The sequence below is a fragment of the Bubalus kerabau genome, chromosome 3, assembly GCF_029407905.1.
Source record: "Bubalus kerabau isolate K-KA32 ecotype Philippines breed swamp buffalo chromosome 3, PCC_UOA_SB_1v2, whole genome shotgun sequence".
Classification (NCBI taxonomy): Eukaryota; Metazoa; Chordata; class Mammalia; order Artiodactyla; family Bovidae; genus Bubalus; species Bubalus kerabau.
Window position 1 is genome coordinate 34,547,355 of NC_073626.1, and position 17,841 is coordinate 34,565,195.

The following is a 17,841-nucleotide window of genomic DNA, read 5'->3' on the forward strand; positions in this document are numbered from 1 at the left end:
CATGCACAAGTTCGCCAAGCAATACCCTTCAGATTTGTTAATGTGAGGCATGAATCTTATACCTCAATTAAAAAAAAAAGTAAATTAAAAAAACTGGGTTGGGACTTCCCTGGTGGTCCAGTGGCTAAGACTCCATACTCCCAATGCAGGGGGCCAGGTCAGGTCAGGTCAGGGAACTAGATCCCACATGCTGCAACTAAAAGAAAAATATCCCTCCTACCGCAACTAAAGAACCCACATGCCACAACGAAGACTGAAGACCTTGCATGCTGAAACTAAGACCCAGTGCAGCCAAATCAATAATTTTTTTTTTTCAACTGGGTTTCCGGGAAGTCAATGACCAGAAGTCACTGCATCGGATAGCATCTTCTGGGGTGGGTGGCTGCAGAACCTGCCTTGTCCCCCTGTTGCACTGCTGTCCTTGGGCCTGGGGTCCCTTGTGTGGCTGACTTACCAGGATATTTGACTGTAAACCTTGAGCCTGGGGAGGCCCTGTGGTGTCTCGACAGCCCAGACCCTCCGTAGCTGACCCATCTCTGGGTGGGAATGGGTGTGCAGAGATCCCACGGCAATCTGTTTCTCAGATTAAAGACCAAATGTTGTGATTTCTTCTACAAAAATCCCACATTGAAGAAGAAGAGCTATCTTTTCATGTAGCTTTTGCTCTCTGCCAGGCATATACAAAGTATCTTTGGGGCGGGTGGCAGTGTTGTTGTTTCACAGACAAGAAAACTGAAGCTCCGAGCTGTTGAGCACTTTCCCAAGATCACACAGGAAGCTCATCGGAGGGGATTTGGCATGATAGCTCCATCAGACTCCGGCTCCCTGGGGGTGCAACTGTGTCGCCATCTGTGTTGGGCTCAGGGGTCTCTATGAAGGAGGGGTTTAGGGAAGGATCTTGCCTTGAACCCTACTCACAGCACACATACTGCTCTCCTGGAGTGGTGGGAAGGGGCTGCTGCCCCGGCCCTTCTGCTGCTCCTTACCCTGGCTCTTACCTCTCAGCTCAGAGCTCTGCCCTTAGGGGTGCCAGAGTTGGGAATCATGGATCAGGGGTGTGAAGGAGGAAGTAGGGGAGGGTATGGGTCAGAAGAGCCTGTTCCTTTGGCAACTGTCCCAGAGTCAGCGCTAGAGTTCTCCATCCCTCCCCCACTTCCTGGCATGGCCCACTGGGAGGAGTCAGGACCACCCAGCTGAGCCGGTCAGAGCCAGGCAGAATGGCCAGCCGGACCCTGCTCCTTGCCAGGAGGACCGGTTGGGAGAGGGGAGTCATTTAAGGATGTGCAGGAGGGCAGCATGCAGGGCGGCCCCCAGCACCACCCAGGACCTGCGCTTCTCACCCGCCCACACCTTGCCAGCAGGAGCTGGGTCATATGATGGTGAGGAGGAGGCAGGTGTAATAGGAGCCGACATCCTCCTGGCTTGCCCTGTGACTATATTAAGGTCTGTACCTGGTTTCCCCTCTGCCCTGCCCCTAGGACTTCCCCTCCTCCCCCAGAGATCCTGCGTTGCAGATTAAGGAGTCATCCCTCCCCTCCATCCCATTGACCTGAGAAGGGGCAGGAGCCTAATGAGGTCACTGCCAGTGGGTGGGTAAGTGGAGGCAGTAAATTTAGGTCTTAGGTGCTAATGAGCTGTAGGCGGGATCCACTTAGGGGGAGGTGGCCTGTTCACAAGGCCCTTAGCACCCCTCACACTCAGTCGTCTGCCCCTGCCACCCACACCCATCACCCAGGGCTCACAAGGGCACACACAGAACCCCCTCAGTGAGACACGGTTTATATGCTTCCAGGCCAGCCACATGTAGCCTTGCACGTGTGCACCCCCGGGAGCCCATTACCACTCTTCTAACCCCGATCACATGCTTATATCTGCATACCCAACCAGGCACGTAGGCACCCATGCGTTCCTGCAGTCCTGTGTGCTCAAGTGTGTACCACCCACCCCGTTCACCATTTCTCCGAAGCCCTGAGAGCCTGTGGCTGAAGCAAAGGAGCCCTGGGGCTGTGGGGATGTGGGGAACGCAGTCTGGGGGTGGAGGGCATTTGTACCCTAAGCCTAGAACTAAAGCCTAGGTCTGCCTGCACCCACAGTGAGCCTCACCACCCCTGGAGTAAGAGGCCAGAAGCCCCAGGAAGCTCTGACTTCTGCCCAGGGAGAGGGCAGAGGGCAGGGCAGGGATTATTAATAAACTCACTCCTGACTGGGAAGGCCTGTGCAGAGACCCAGCCTCAAGCCAATCGGAACAGAACTTTCCAGGAATGCCACCCCAAAGCAAGCCTTCCTCTGACTCCAGGATTATTTCCCAGCCCTGACTTCATCCTTTTGGTGTGTGTGGGGCTCCCGCCAGGCTGGCTCTGCCTTGCCGGCCCGCTGTCACCTGGCAGCTGACATCTGCCTTGGCTGCCACCAGCGGAGGTCACAGCATGTGGGTGATGGGCCTGGGATTAGAATGGCTTCCTCTGCACCCAGTCCTGCTCCTCCCTGCGCCCCCAAACCGAAGTCCACCAAGGCCTCTATGTGGGGAGCGCAGGAGAGCCCCTGCCTTGCCACCCACTCAGGGCAACACAATGCTGCCCTAGTACCCCATTCCGAGCGGGGAGGAGCCCTGAAGGCAGAGAGCCTGGCGCCAGCTTCCTGGCCTTGTGACCTTGGGCAAGCAGAATGTGACTTGTCTGTGGCTCATCATCATCATTTCTAGAATGAAGACAAAAATGCCCTCCCAAAGGTCACTGTGAGGCTAAGGAATGTGTGATGGCTGGTGTAGAGTAGAGAGGGCTGTGTGTGTAGAGGGATGGACAGAAGTGTAAAGGAAGTGGATTTATGTCCTTGCTTCTATCACTACTTCCATTCCCATCTCCACTGCCACCACCTCCATCACCACCACCTCCATCTCCTTCCCACCATCACTTCCTCTATTATAAAATCACTTCCACTGGGCTTCCCTGGTGGTCCAGTGGTTAAGAATCCAGCTACCAATGCAGGAGACATGGATTCGATCCCTGGCCCAGGAAGATCCCACATGCCACAGAGAAGCTAAGCCCATGTGCCATAACTCCGAAGCCCCTGTGCGCTCTAGAGCCCCAAAGCCTCAACTACTGAAGCCCATGCATTCTAGAGCCCACACTCCGCAACAAGAGAAGCCACTGCAATGGAAAGCCTATGCACCACAGCTAGAGAGTAGTCCCCACTCACTGCAACTAGAGAAAGCCCGTGCGCACCAAAGACCCATCACAGTCAAAAATAAATTAATTTTAAATATTACTGTCATCATTTTCAGCCACCCATCACACTGCTGTCCTCGCCAATACCTCCATCTCCACCACCATGCTATCACCACCCCATCGTTCCAGGAACAATTCTTCAATACTGTGTTAGAGATTAGTTCTGCCCAGGGTCCCACACATTGGGAATAGCCTATATCTCTCACTTCCTTCAAGCTCTGACACAGAACCCACCTCTGCCAGGAACTGTTCCTTAATCTATCCTGCATTACCCCAATGACTTCTGTACACCATGGCTCAGCTTCGCCTGTCCCCTCCTAATTGATGTGTGTGTGTGTCTGCGTTCTCACACCCACACTGTCTAAGCTGGTTTCTGAAGTCAGCCTCCACTCAGATAACCCACACAGAGCATGATGGCCCTGGATCTCAATCCTGGCTCTGACGCTTTCTAGCTGTGGGACCTGGGACAAGTTACATTTCTTTGTCTTCCCAACTGTAAATTGGATTTAATAATACCATGTCTCCGAGACTTCCCCGACAGTCCAGTGGTTAAGACTCCATGTTCCCAAAGCAGGGAGGGCGGGTTTGATCCCTGGCTGGGGAGCTAAGATCCCATATGCCATACAGTGTGGCCAAAAAAAAAAAAAAGTAATAATACCATGTCTCATAGAGTTGTGGTGAGGGGTCTCTGAGATGTTGTATATACAGCACTTAGAGCAGAGAAGCAGGCACACAGCAAGTCTTCAATAAACATTAATTATTGCTGTTGTTGTTAGTCCTTCCTGCCAATACTTAACACAGGACTTCGTGCTGTCAGTGAAAATAACTATATTACTGGATACTTTCTGACTTTCCAATAAGAACATCTTGGGAGGGAAGGAAGAGTTGCACCTTTCTGAGAACTGTCCCCCCACCTGCTACCAGAAGGTTCCTGAGCTCGCTGGGTAAAGTGTGGGCAGTGGGTTGGGAAGGACCATGCAGGAAGCCAGGCAGAGTTGGTTTTGTCACCTGACTTCACCAGCCATGGGCAAGTGGTCAGTTATCCACCTCCAGCCTCAGTTTTTCTCACAGGTGGAGTGGATCACCATGCAGGGCCACTGTGAGGCTATCATTTTTATCTTTTTTTTTTTTTTTTAATATTTATTTGGCTGCACTGGGTCTTAGTTGTGGCATGCAGGATCTTTGATCTTTGTTGTGTCTTGCAGGCTCTAGTTCCCTGAGCAGGGATCGAACCCAGGCCCCCTGTACGGGGACTGTGGAGTCCTAGCCACTGGACCACCCAGCAAGTCCCCATCTCTGTCTACCTTGAGTACAAGCACCACAGACCACTCTGGATGGAACTCAGGGCCTGTATACCCCGGGACCTCAACCTTCCCGTGTAGACAACAGACAACCCTGGCAGAGCCTGCTTCACCGAGCAGGTCGGAGAAGATGCCGAATGATGAAGTCAACTGTTCAGAAAAGCCAAACAGCCCGGGAGAGTTCCAGGGGAAACCTTAATAGTGGTTACCTTGAGCGAGGCCCAGCTTGGCCCGACCCGAAAAAACACACTGTGGTCTGATCTGGGTTCCTGGAGCAGAGTGGGGGCCGAAGGGGAGGAAGGCCAAGGGGCCCCTAACCACAGGTCCGGGAGGGCCACTCGCTCAGACGCCCATGCGCACCATGGCGTGGTCCATGGGGGTGGGGAGGGGCAGCTGGGACACGGCGGGTGCGGGTGGCCTGGGGTTTTCTGGGGTCCCTGGCACACTGACATCCACACAGCTGCAGCCACCTGAGGATTGCCCCGGCCCTGGCCATGAACCCCCAGGGAATAAACAGGGGCAGCAGCTGGCCAACTGGTGTGTATTCCTGGTCCCCACAATGTAAACTCCCAGGACATATTTATGTTGTGTGGGCCCAGCCCCAGCCCCCTGCCCAGCTCAGAGGGGTCACGCCACGCCAGACATGTCACATGTACAGGATAACTGGATGAGGAGGGAGGGGGGCGGGGAAAGTCAGGGGCGCAGTAAGCGACAAGGACCAGAGACAGCTGGAATTGGGCAGCCAGAGGGAGAGTTGAAGGCGGGGGGGAGGGGAAGGGCAAGAGAGAGCTTTCACGGAGTCAGGTCATGTCCTGTTCCTCGAACTGCAGATCAGAATCCTAGCACAGCCCTGGCCCAGCTGGTGACCTAGGTCACGCTGTGGTCTTCCAGGACCATTCTTGGCCCCGGACTCCAGGGTCATGGAGCCTAGAGCTCTGCCCAACCCACAACCGGCCTGAGAATTGGACTGCTACACTTTTCTTTGGTTCACCTTTTCCCCACCCTTTGCCACGAACCATGCCATTTCTCTTGGGTGCGTTATCTCACTTGAGCCTTAACACCTGCCCAGGGGCCAGAGCTACTGTTGCCCTCCTGACCCTGCAGAGGGTCAGAGGGTTAAGTAAGTGACTGGAGGTGATGAACAGCCTGGAACAGCCCAGGCTGGGGTTGCAACCTGGATTGGTGACCAGAGCATCTCTGCTCTTAAGAGCCATGTGTGGCCAGCCACTGGCCTTAAGGGCAAAGAGATGCCCTCAAGAGTCACGTGGAATCCAGAGCTCTCGAGTCCTGGGTCAACTTTCTTCCCATTGGACCAGAAACAGGTGGTGAGGAGACAGAGCCCTGCTCTCACAGAGCCCAAGTCTCAGGGGGGACACAGCCTGGCCTCAGGGACCCCCAGTCCTGATTCCAGGGATCCCCAGTGATAAGGGAAGCCCCTGACCATGGGAAATGACTGACTGGCCACAGCACTGGGGAGGCAGGTGGAGCCAGAGGGCTTCATACAGCCAGAGTCAGTGTGGGAAGGCTTCCTGAGGGAGGGGGCTGGCGGCCCCTTTAGGAAGGAGGAGTTGGGCAAGTGACGGACAGCGTTCAGTGGCCAGAGCTGCATTCCCACACTGCCCCAATTAGGAAACAAGGCTCAACTCTGCTCCCTGCACCGCCCCCCTCCCTGGGTAGGACTACCATCCCAGCCCTGCCCAGCCCGCCTGGGCGGGGCGGGAGGAAAAGAGCCATGTGACAAACATTCAGCTGGGAGCTGTGCACGTCTCAGGAATGACACCCAGGGAAGGCTATTTTAATCTGGAAAGTTGCCTGCTCCTCCTGCCCACCCCGAAATAACCAGGCTGCCGAAGGAAACTGCAGCATCGTGGGCTGCCTCCAAGCCTAGTGGAGCGCTCCAGCCCCGCACCCCACGGTGGCCAGCCTTTCCCCTCAGTTGGAACCCTCCCCTGCTGGGGCTGCATCTCCTCCGTCAGACTAGGGGCTTCCCCAGGGCAGAGGCCATGTCTCTCATCAGACTAGGAGCTCCTGGAGTGCAAAGACTGCATTTCCCCACTCAGACTGGGAGGCTTCCCTGGTAGCTCAGCTGGTAAAGCTCAGCTGCAATGAGCTACCCTGGTAGCTCAGCTGCAATGCAGGAGACCCTGGATGGATTCCTGGGTCAGGAAAATCCCCTGGAGAAGGGATATGCTACCCCCTCCAATATTATTGGGCTTCTCTGGTGGCTCAGACGGTAAAGAATCTGCCTGCAATGCAGGAGACCTGGGTTCGATTCCTGGGTTGGGAAGATCCCCTGGAGGAGGGCATGGCAACCTACTCCAGTATTCTTGCCTGGAGAATCCCCATGGACAGAGGAACCTGGTAGGCTGCAGTCAATGAGTTTGCAAAGAGTCAGACATGACTGAGCAACTAAGCACAGCACTCAGACTGGGAGTACCTCAGAATATCCAGACCCTGGAGTCTGCTTCCTTGGGGGACTTGAGGGTTCTAGGCAGCCTTTTCTCCTGAGCTGAATTAGGGAGAATGCCCTTGTGATGGTGAAACCAGACCTCCCTCCCTCTGTGGCCACAAGTACTCCTGGCTGGGGGGCTCACTCGGGGCCCAGGCCATGCCCAGCAGTGCCAGGCTGCCCTGCTGCTGGCCACATGGCCTGCTGACAGGAGGGTTCACATGTCTCAGCACCAGCCAGCCACCTGCTGCCTCCTGCCTCCCAAAATAGGAAAGTGCTGGCCTTCTCCCGTTACCCGCTGAGTGCCCCACTGCCCTTGTCCTCGGAACGGGGCTCTCACTCCCCGCCCTGCTTCTCCATGCAGGATATTGAGGGGGTTGACCTCCCAACCCTGACTGTTCTCGACGTTGAGTGACTGGGCATGGCCAAAGGGTGGGGGGTTGTTCTGTTCCTGAGCTGGGTACCAAGTGGGGAAGGGGCTTCTTGTATGGAACCAGTGTCTACTGGTCCTGTTAAGAGTAACCCCAGCCTTCTCTTCTCCCCAGCATCTAACACTAACCTGGCCTGGTTTGTGGGCTGGGGGCGCAGTCGTTGACTCAAGTAATATCATTAACTACTGCTTATTGAGGGCCGAGAAACTGAAGTTCAGAATTTGAGAAAATGACTCCTCTCAATAGCCTCCCCATCTTTCATTTCGCAAACATCCATATTTTTAAAAGACTTTTATTTTTTGATGTCGACTATTTTTTTGAAGTCTTTATTGAATTTGTTATAATATGGCTTCTGTTTTATGTTCTGACCAGGAAGCATGCTGGATCTTAGCTCCCTGACCAGGGATTGAACCTGAGCCCCTTGAACTGGAAGATGAAGTTTTAACCACTGGACCACCAGGAAAGTCCCGCAAACAACTTTTTTTTTTTTTTGCAAACACCCATTTTTAACTGAGCACTTACTATGTCCCAGGCACTGCTCCCCATTAGCTATTATGTTTAATCCTCACCACACCCTGCTAAGAGGAATATGTAGAAGTTGTAGTGAAAGTCCCTCAGTCGTATCTGGCTCTTTGTGACCCTATGGACTATATATAGTGCCTGGAATTCTCCAGGCCAGAATCCTGGAGTGGGTAGCCTTTCCCTTCTCCAGGGGATCTTCCCAACCCAGGAATGGAACCCAGATCTCCTGCATGTAGGCAGCTTCTTTACTAACTGAGCCACAAGGGAAGCCCAATAGTTGTACTATTTAACTATAGAGGAAATGGGCCCCAGAGAGGTTGAGTGATTTGCCAAAGGTCACACAGCAAGAAAGTAGTAGCCTTGGTATTCGAGTTCAGGTTGGTATAATGTTTCCTTTTTTACAAAAATTTTTTTGGGGAATATTTTATTGTGGGAAACTTTAAACATTTAAACAAGTAGAGAGAATAGTACAATGACCCTACAAGCATCCATTACCAAGACAGAACAGTGGACATTTTGCCAGATTTGTTTCACCTTTTTTGGAACTGAAATATTTGAAAGTAAATTATTGACATTACGACATGTCCCCTCTAATCACTTTAGAATACATCTCTCAAATGAAGTAAAGTGAAAGTCGCTCAGTCGTGTCTGATTCTTTGTGACCCCATGGACTATATACTATTCATGGAATTCTCCAGGCCAGAATACTGGAGTGGGTAGCCTTTCCCTTCTCCAGGGGATCGTCCCAACCCAGGGATCAAACCCAGGTCTCCTGCATTACAGGCAGATTCTTTACCAGCTGAGCTACCAGGGAAGCCCAAGAATACTGGAATGGGTAGCCTATCCCTTCTCCAGTGGATCTTCCCGACCCAGGAATCGAACTGGGGTCTCCTGCATTGCAGGCGGATTCTTTACCAACTGAGCTATCAGGGAAGCCTGTATCTCTCAAAAATTAACCCAATTTTCTATATGAACCTGCAAGCCATTCTCATACTGAAAAAAACAGTTTCCTCTAATTATCTAACACATGGGTCAAGTTCAGCTCCCCCAGACTGAACGTGGCCTTCCCTGGGTCTTATCGCTCAACTGCAGCACCGCTGAGCAGCGGGGGGACAGGGTCTAGGCAGAGCCTGGCCAGGCTCTATCCATTAGTTTCACTGGGGACACAGTTCCTTCCTTCTCTTTTCCCTGTTGCTGGGGGCAAGGTTTCTAGACAGGAGAATAACAGGGGCCTGAGGGACGTTGGTGGAAGCTTTGGGGAGGCTCAGGGGACCTCTGTCTGTGTCTCTGGGAGTGGGGACCACAGAATGAAGTTGGTGTCCTGAGGAGCCAAGAGAAACCGTGAACCTCAGCGGGGGCTCTGGTACACTCACCCTCCTGCCAGGGGATGGGCCGTCCCAACCCACTGGGGCCTCAGGCCTGGAAGCCCCTCCCCCACAGGGTCCCTTGTCCATCCTGCGCCCACAGACAGAACAGCTCAGCGGTCTTCCAGCCAAAACAGGGTCTGGAGGAAGGTCGGCTTATCCGCCTCCCCTGCTCCCTCACCCATAGGGCCTCTCCGAGCATATCAGCGTCTGGGGTGAGGGAAGCGGTTGGTGGGACAGGGCAAAGCTGCCCCCGGGCTCCTCTCCTGCATATGGCAAGGAATGCTTCTTAGCAGGAATTCTGGGAGAGACTGGGCCCCATGGGCGACGATGAAGGGGCCTGCCTGCCAGTGACCAGCGGGGACACAGGTCTCTAAGTTCCCTTCCTGCTCTGTGCTGGTCCTATCCTTCGTCCTGAGGGTAGGTGGGAAGACTGACCTAAGGCAGGGGATGGTGACCTCTTGGCTTTCACTCCCTGGATGCGGATGGAGGTGTTCAAGGCCCAGTCAGACAGCCCTGAAGGGGGGCAGGGGCCGTGTCTCTCTGCTCAGTCTGGGGGCTGCTGGAGGACAGGGGCTCTATTTCCCCCATTGGAGTAGAGTATTCCAGACGGCAGGGCTGTGTCTCCCTCCTCAGAATGAGGTCCCTGAGGCTGGGTCAATGCTGATGTCTTCATTGTCACCTCCAGGGGCCCTGAGCAACGCCACCTCTGAGGACCCTCAGCACCCCATTGCTCAGGAACCTGAGCCGGGCTGAGGAACGAGTTGGCCTCAACTTGCTAGCAGGGAACGAAAGTGGGATGGCCTGGGTGGAGCCCACTACCTGGTGGGCCCTAGAATCTGCTTCCTCTGCTGGTTGTGGGTGTAGCTGCTCCACGTGGAGGCAGGGGATCTAGGAGAGGCCTCCCGTGGGCTCCTTCCTTCTCTAGAGCACCCTGGCTATCCCTCTGTGAGACATCCCCAGCCTACGCAGGCTTCAGGGTGGGGGGCTCAGGAGCCAGGAGGTGGATCCCAAGCGGCCCTCAGCAGGCTCTTTTTCTGTTTGTTATTGGCATCGCCAGGTCTTAGTTATGGCACACAGGATCTTCACTGCCACATGCAGGCTCTCAGTGGTGATGTACAGGATCTAGCTCCCCGAGCAGGGATTGAACCCCGGCCACCTGCACTGGGAGCGTGGGGTCTTAGCCACTGGACCACGAGGGAAGTCCCCTCGGCAGGCTCTTGAGGGAGCTCCTTCCTCTGCTTCCCCTGGCCCAGCAGGAGCTGGAGCCGAAGCAGGAGGAGAGAAAGGGCTCAGCCTTGGGGGCTCAAGGGATGGGGAGGACAGGCTCCTGGGAAAGCAGGGACCAAGACTGCCAGAGAAGTTGAAGGCAGGGGTCGGGTAGAGCGGTGAGGGTGGAATGGAGGTGGGTGGGATGAGGAGATGGCCTTCAGGGGTTCCCTGTAGGTCAAAGCCGAGGCCATTGGCCCCAAAACTTGGTCCCAAGAGGGTCTCCTTAAGGACGCTGCCTGACTGCAGCGTCCTCTCTCCCTTCTCCCCAGATCCCCGTGTCTGTATTGCCACCCAGCACTCAGTTCCCCCTAGGCCCCGGCCTGTCTCCCAGGGGCCAGGACACCGCAGGTTGATCCTCTTGGTCTCTTCCAGAACACCTGCCCATGGGCCCTGCATACAGCAGGCACTTTAAATAGAGTCAGCTGGCTGATGGCTCCAAGCTGATCACGGCTCCAGTCTGACCTGAGCCAAGGGCTCAGAGAAGTGACCCTCTTTAAAAAAATTAAATATTTACTTTGGCTGTGCTGGGTCTTCATGGCTGCGCAGGCTTCTCTCTACTTGTGGTGAGTGGGGGCTACTCTCGAGTTCTTCTCACTGCGGTGGCCTCTCTTATCGCAGAGCACGGGCTCCAGGGCACATGGGCTTCAGCAGTTGCGGCTCCCAGGCTCTAGAGCTCAGGCTCACTAGTCGTGGTGCTTGGGTTTAGATGCTCCGCGGCCTGTGGGATCTTCGCAGGTCAGGGGTTGAGCCTGTGTCTCCTGCACCGGCAGGTGGATTCTTTACCACTGAGCCACCAGGGGAGCCCTGAGAAGTGACCCTTCATCCGCACATTCTTCCTCAGGAGCGCCCCGCCCTGCCATGTGCCTCTGTCAGGACCAGTCACCCTGTCCTCTTGGGTGGTCACTCAGCAGTGTGCGAGTACAGCAGAGGAGGTCGATGCTGAGACTCCCGTCCTGGGGTTTGAGAGGGGATAGGCGCCCCAGTCTGAGGGGGGACACAGCCCTGCCTCAGGGAGCCATAGTCTACGGGAGTGCAAAACCCCTACCTCAGGGGACACCTGTGGCTTTAGGTGCGACTCACTATTGAAGCAACATTGAGGTTGGGGGAAGAGGAGGGCTAGTGACCAAGGGCTCCCACGTTGACTCTCTCCAAGTTCCTGACAGACAGGGCCTGCGTGAGGTCAGCTCCCACTTTAGACCCTTGTGGGCTTATTTTCACCACTCAGAGATGATGACAGGAATGCCCAGGGCTTCTTGAGCCCTTGGAGATGTTCTGTGGAAGAGGAAAGCCCCACACCCAGCACACACAGACGCTTGTCATTCACACACTTTGCTCACCCGTTATACCAGGTGAATCACATATCACCACATGGTCTAACTCAGCGCCGTCTTATTTTTTAAATATTTCTTTGTTTTTGGCTGTGTTAGGTCTTAGGTTTCGGCACCTGGGCTCAGTAGTTGCCGTACGGGCTCAGCTGGCGGGCGGCATGTGGGATCTTAGTTCCCTGACTAGGGATTGAACCCACGTGCCCTGCACTGGAAGGCGAATTCCCACTGGACCACCTGGGAAGTCCCCAGCCCCATTTTATGGATGAGAAAACTGAGACTCGGAATCTTGAGAGGATGTCCAAAGCCCATACCTAGGAAGTGACAGAGGGCCAGGTCTGCTTACCTTCAAATTGATGCTTGTTTCAGGACTTCAGCTCGGAAGTGGGTAGCCCCTCCGTTCACTTCCAGCCCCACCCACCCTTCCCTCAGCTTATATGGCCCCACTGGGGAGTGTGCGGATTGGCTGTGACATTTCTGAAGGTCTGAGCCTTGCAGCCTTTGGGGAAATGCCCTGTGGATCCTTGGGGAGACCACAGGGAGGGATGTGAGACACGTCAGGGGAGGAAGAAAGAAGGAACTTTACAAGCCATCATTGTGCAACGGGTGGGGGCTGCCTGGAGGAACAAAGGAAACAATCTCAGTAAATAGCAACAGGCTCCACGACCAAGAAGGCTCTGCAAACACTGACAGGCTCTGCAAACCACAACAGGTCCTGTACATGCTGACAGGGTCTGCACACACTGACAGATTCCGTGTTGAGGGGCCCACAACGGCAATGGGAATGAGGGACATCATGGAGGAGAAGACTCTGGGCTCCAGAGATGCTGGGGCCCACTTGCCTTAGATGCGAAGGCAGGTGCTTGGTTTCCAACAGTGGCTTGGCCTCTGTGAGGGAGCCCTGGAGGGGGACACTCGACCCATCTCCCCTCCTTCACAGCCCTTTCCTGTGCCTCTGTCCAGAGGCCCCAACCCCACTTAGCAGGCTGGGGAGGTGCCAGGGCATGAGGGCTATGACTGGCAGAGTCCAGTGGGGACAGGGGGAAGGATGCCCCAGGCGGAAGGCGCGCCAGCTGGGGGATGGGGTAGTCTGGTCCCAGGTGGCTGTGGGGCGGGCTGGAAGGCCCCCTCTGAGCTCCTGAGTGTCTCAGCCCTTGTACTCAGCCCCAGGAACAAGGGAGGGAGCGGAGGGAGCGGCAAGCTTTTCCGAATGGAAAATGATGAAATCTTTCTGGAAAGCTGACTTTCCCAGGCTCTGGTGGGTACAGCTGACAAGGGGTAACCCGAGCCCTGTGGGCAGGCAGGGGGTCGGGCAGCAGGGGATCTGAGGCGCCTCTCTATGACAAGGTCCTGGGAAGCTGCTCCAGAGCCATGGAGGGCCCGCTGCCCGGGGGCCGCCCTGGTGGGGGCAGAGAGTGGGCGGCTGAGTTATGCTTCGATCCCTGGCCCCCCCACAGTCTATGCCTAGCCCAGCAACCAGAGGGATGCTGTGGCAACCAAGTCAGTTCCCGTTTCTCCTCAGAATCAAGGCCAAAGTGCATGCTGTGACTGACATGGCCCCATGTGATTCCACCCTCCTACCACTCTGCCCCCTACTCATTCTGCTCTAGCTCCCTATTCCTCAGATCGCTAGACACGGTCCTGCCTCAGGACCTTTGCACTGCCCACTCCCTCTGCCTGGATGCTTTTCCCCTCAGACATGCACATGGCTCACCCCTTAACTTCCTTTGACGACCACCTTCTCAGTCGTCATGAAAGTGAAAGTCACTCAGTTGTGTCTGACCCTTTGCTGTAAGGTACAGTCCATGGAATTCTCCAGGCCAGAATACTGGAGTGGGTAGCCATTCCCTTCTCCAGGGGATGTTCCCTTTTCCACGGGATCTTCCCAACCCAGGGATCGAACCCAGGTCTCCTGCATTGCAGGTGGATTCTTCACCAGCTGAGCCACCAGGGAAGCCCAAGAATACTGGAGTGGGTAGACTATCCCTTCTCCAGCAGATCTTCCTGACCCAGGAATCAAACCGGGGTCTCCTGCATTGCAGGTAGATTCTTTACCAACTGAGCTACTAGGGAAGCCCCAGTAAAGCCCTAGGAAGCCTTTCCTGACCATCTGTTTAATACTGCAGGCTACCCTTCCCACTCCAGCACCTACACCCTTCCTCCTATATTACCATGCTTTTTTTGTTGCTGTTGTTTAGCCACTTAGTCATGTCCAGGTCTTTTGCAACTCCACGGACTGTAGCCGGCCAGGCTCCTCTGTCCATGGGATTTCCCAGGCAAGAATACTGGAATGGTTTACCATTTCCTTCTCCAGGGCATCTTCCCAACCCAGGGATCAAACCTGCGTCTCTTGCATTGGTGGGCAGATTCTTTATCCCTGAGCCACCATAGAAGCACTACCATGCTTCGTTTTCCTTCAAATATCCTCATATTATTTTCTCTACTATATTTGTAGTAGGTGGAAGAGTGGTCCCCTAAAAGATATTTCTATGTCCAAACCCCTGGAATCTGCAAATATAACTGTAGTGGGTTGAATAGTGTCCCCCAAAATCATTGACCTCAGAATGTCACTTGATTTGGAAATCTTTGCAGATGTGCTCAAATTACAGATTTTGAGATGAGATGGTCCTGGATTTAGGGTAGCAGTTAGTCCAATACTTGTGTCCTTATAAGAAGAAGAGAAAACAGAACACAGGGGAGAAAGGCATGTAAAGATGGAAGTGGTCTTTGGAAGGGAGCTGCCACTAGCTAAGAAGCTCCAGGGATTGCCAGGCACCACTATTCTGGAAGAGGCCCGATTCTCTCCTCCTGGAGCCCGTGAAGGGAGTGTGGCCCTGCCAACACCTTGATTTCAGACGTTTAGTTTCCAGAACTGTGTGGGAATACATTTCTGATGTTTTAAGCCTCCAAGTTTGGGGTAATTTGTTATGGCAGCCACAGGAAATGAATGCAGCACTCTATAATTTACTTATTTATTTTGTTTATTATCTATAAACACACTCCCTCTCCTCCAATTTGGACTCCAAGAAGACAAGGATTTTGTTTATTTTGCTCACTGATAGAGCCTCAGTGACTAGCACAGCGCCTGGCCCACAGCCGGTGCTCAGTAAATAGCTGTCAAGGGGCTGCATGAATAAGTTAGATGAGAGCCAGGAGGAGAGGGGTGGGAATCGGGAGTCTTCAGGGACTCACATGGCTGCCCAGTGTCTGGGCCTGCTAAGACCAGCTAAGCACTGCTGCAGAGGGCACCTGGAAGATGAGAAGAGGGGGACCTGGGGTTCCCCAGGACCAACCCTCCCAGGACGGTGAGATGAGTAGAGCCTGTCTTGTCCCACGATTCAGCCTCCTCAAGCTTGGTCCCAGCCAAAGCCTTCGTGGGGTGGGTTTCTGCAAGGAATAGGTGCTTTCCCCTCACATCCCACAATAAAGAGACCCACCTTCACCTTCGGACGCCTCAACAGTTGGTACAGAGGGGCCCGTGCCCTCCCCACCTCCCTGCATAGCCTCATTTGATCCCAGCCCTTCCTCCTGCAGTCCAGGCCTCTGGGGCCACTGTGGGAACAGCACTGGGGGAAGTTGTCATCTAGGAGCCGATGGGAGAGAGTCCCACGGGCAGGGATGGGGCCTCACCCATCTCCAAGTGCCGGAGTCTCCATCAGGCCCCTGGGGCTCTGTCCTGACTTTCTTAAAACTGGTGAATTCCCGCCTCTCTGAGATGGATTAAAGATGGATTAAAGATGGATTTTTTGCTTTTTCTACCATCAAGAGGTAGATACTGGGGGTTCCCTGGTGGACCAGTGGCTAAGACTACGCACTCCCAATGTAGGGGGCCTGGGTTCAAATCCTGGTCAGAATCTAGATTCTGCACGATGCAACTAAGGGTTCACATGCTCCATCTAAAGATCTCACATGCCCCAGTGGAGACCCACTATAGCCGAATACATTAAAAAATTGGAAAAAAAAAAAAAAAAGGTGGAGTCTACTTTCTCTCTCCTTGAATCTGGCTGGGCCCTGTGATTTGCTTTGATGGAAAAAATGTAGCAGAAGTGAAATTGTGCCAGTTCCAAGCTTAGCCCTTGAAGGGCCTAGCCGTTCCCTTCGCTTCTTTTCTCCCTCCCTCCCACTTGGCCCCCACCATGCTGGAAGGAAGTCTAGGGTGTTCTGCAGGATAGAGAGGCCCTAGAGGATGAGACACTAAGTGGAGGAGAGAGGAGGCATGGAGCCCTAAGATCTGTGATGGAAGCCACTTGGACCTTCCAGCTGAATACAGCTGATCAAGTGACCTAGTCCCAGGTAAAACTTGAAGGACAGCCAGGACCACACCCAGAATCGTAAAAAATTAAGGAACCATTGTTATTTAGGCTCAACTATGTTGAGGGGCTGGTTTGTTTGCAGCCATAAAAATCTTGGGGAGCTGTGTCTCCAAGATCCCTCTGACTACAGCCTGGTAGGATTTGGGGGAACCCTAGTGGGCTGCCGTCTATGGAGCCGCACAGAGTCGGACACTACTGAAGCGACTTAGCAGCAGCAGCAGCAGCAGGGGTATGGAGAGAAACACACCTCACACTTCATAGACACAAAGTCTTGAGCTGGAAGGACTTCATTGATTCTAGAATTCTGAACGTCCAGGGAGGCCACGCCCACCCCCTTTTCAGCTCCTCTCCACAGCACCTCCCATTGGAAAGGTTCCCTCCAAGCTCACTGGTCTTGGCCCAGCTTCGGCTCCAGCCCAGGACAATAGGGCCTGCGCAGAGGTAGGGGGCAAAGCCAGTGAAAGTGTCTGGAGTAACTGGCAGTGCTCCCTCTCTATGTGGCCCCCTCTCTGTGTGGCCCCTGCCAAGGCTGCAGGCTGGACAGGCCAGGCACAGAAACTCATATATCTCCCTGCCTCCAGGGCAGGCGTGTCCTGGCTTAGAACCTTCTTTCTCTCCTGCAGAGGGTGACCACGAAGTCACCACCCCAGTGTCCAAACCCCCAAGCCCTAGCTCAGTGGGAGATGCTCCATGTGACCTTGAGCAATTCGTCACCCTGTCTCCCAAGAGGAAGTCTAGAAACCTCCTCAGGGCCAGCTCTGCCATCCCTGCATCGTAGGATTCTCCTGTAGAGTGTAGAGAGCTCAGCCTGGTGTTCTGTGATGACCTAGAGGGGTGGGATGGGGGGTGGGTGAGAGGGAGATCCAAGAGAGGGGATATATGTATACATATAGCTGATTCACTTCGATGCACAGCAGAAACTAACACAACTATGTAAAGCAACTATACTCAAAAAAAAAAAAAAGGTGCTGATAGAGACCTCCCTTTCTCCTTCCTTCCCTCTATCCGCTTTTCTTCTCCTCTCCCTGCGGGGAAGCTGATAAATCTCTCTGAGCTTCTGTGCTCTTATCTCTCAAAGCGGAATCAGGGACTCCCCTGGTGATCCAGTGGTTAAGAATCCACTTCCCAATGCAGAGAATGTGGGTTTGATCCCTGGTTGGAGAACTAAGATCCCACATGCAGTGGGACAACCAAGCCTGCACCCCACAGTGAAGAGTCCAAGTCCTGGTGCAATGAAACACCCTGCGTGCTGCAACTAAGAACGAAGGCAGGCAAATAAGTAAATATTAAAAAGGTGGGGCGATAAGAACACCTGCTGTGGGGAGGGGAGCTGGCAGGGTTGAATGAGGAGGTGGGAAGGAGAGATGGGATGAACAGAGCCTGAACAGAGAGAACCCCCAGGGGTCATTTCAGTTCATTTCAGTCACTCAGCCGTATCCGACTCTTTGCGACCCCATGAATCGCAGCACGCCAGGCCTCCCTGTCCATCACCAACTCCCGGAGTTCACTCAGACTCACGTCCATCGAGTCGGTGATGCCATCCAGCCATCTCATCCTCTGTCGTCCCCTTCTCCTCCTGCCCCCAATCCCTCCCAGAATCAGAGTCTTTTCCAATGAGTCAACTCTTTGCATGAGTCAAC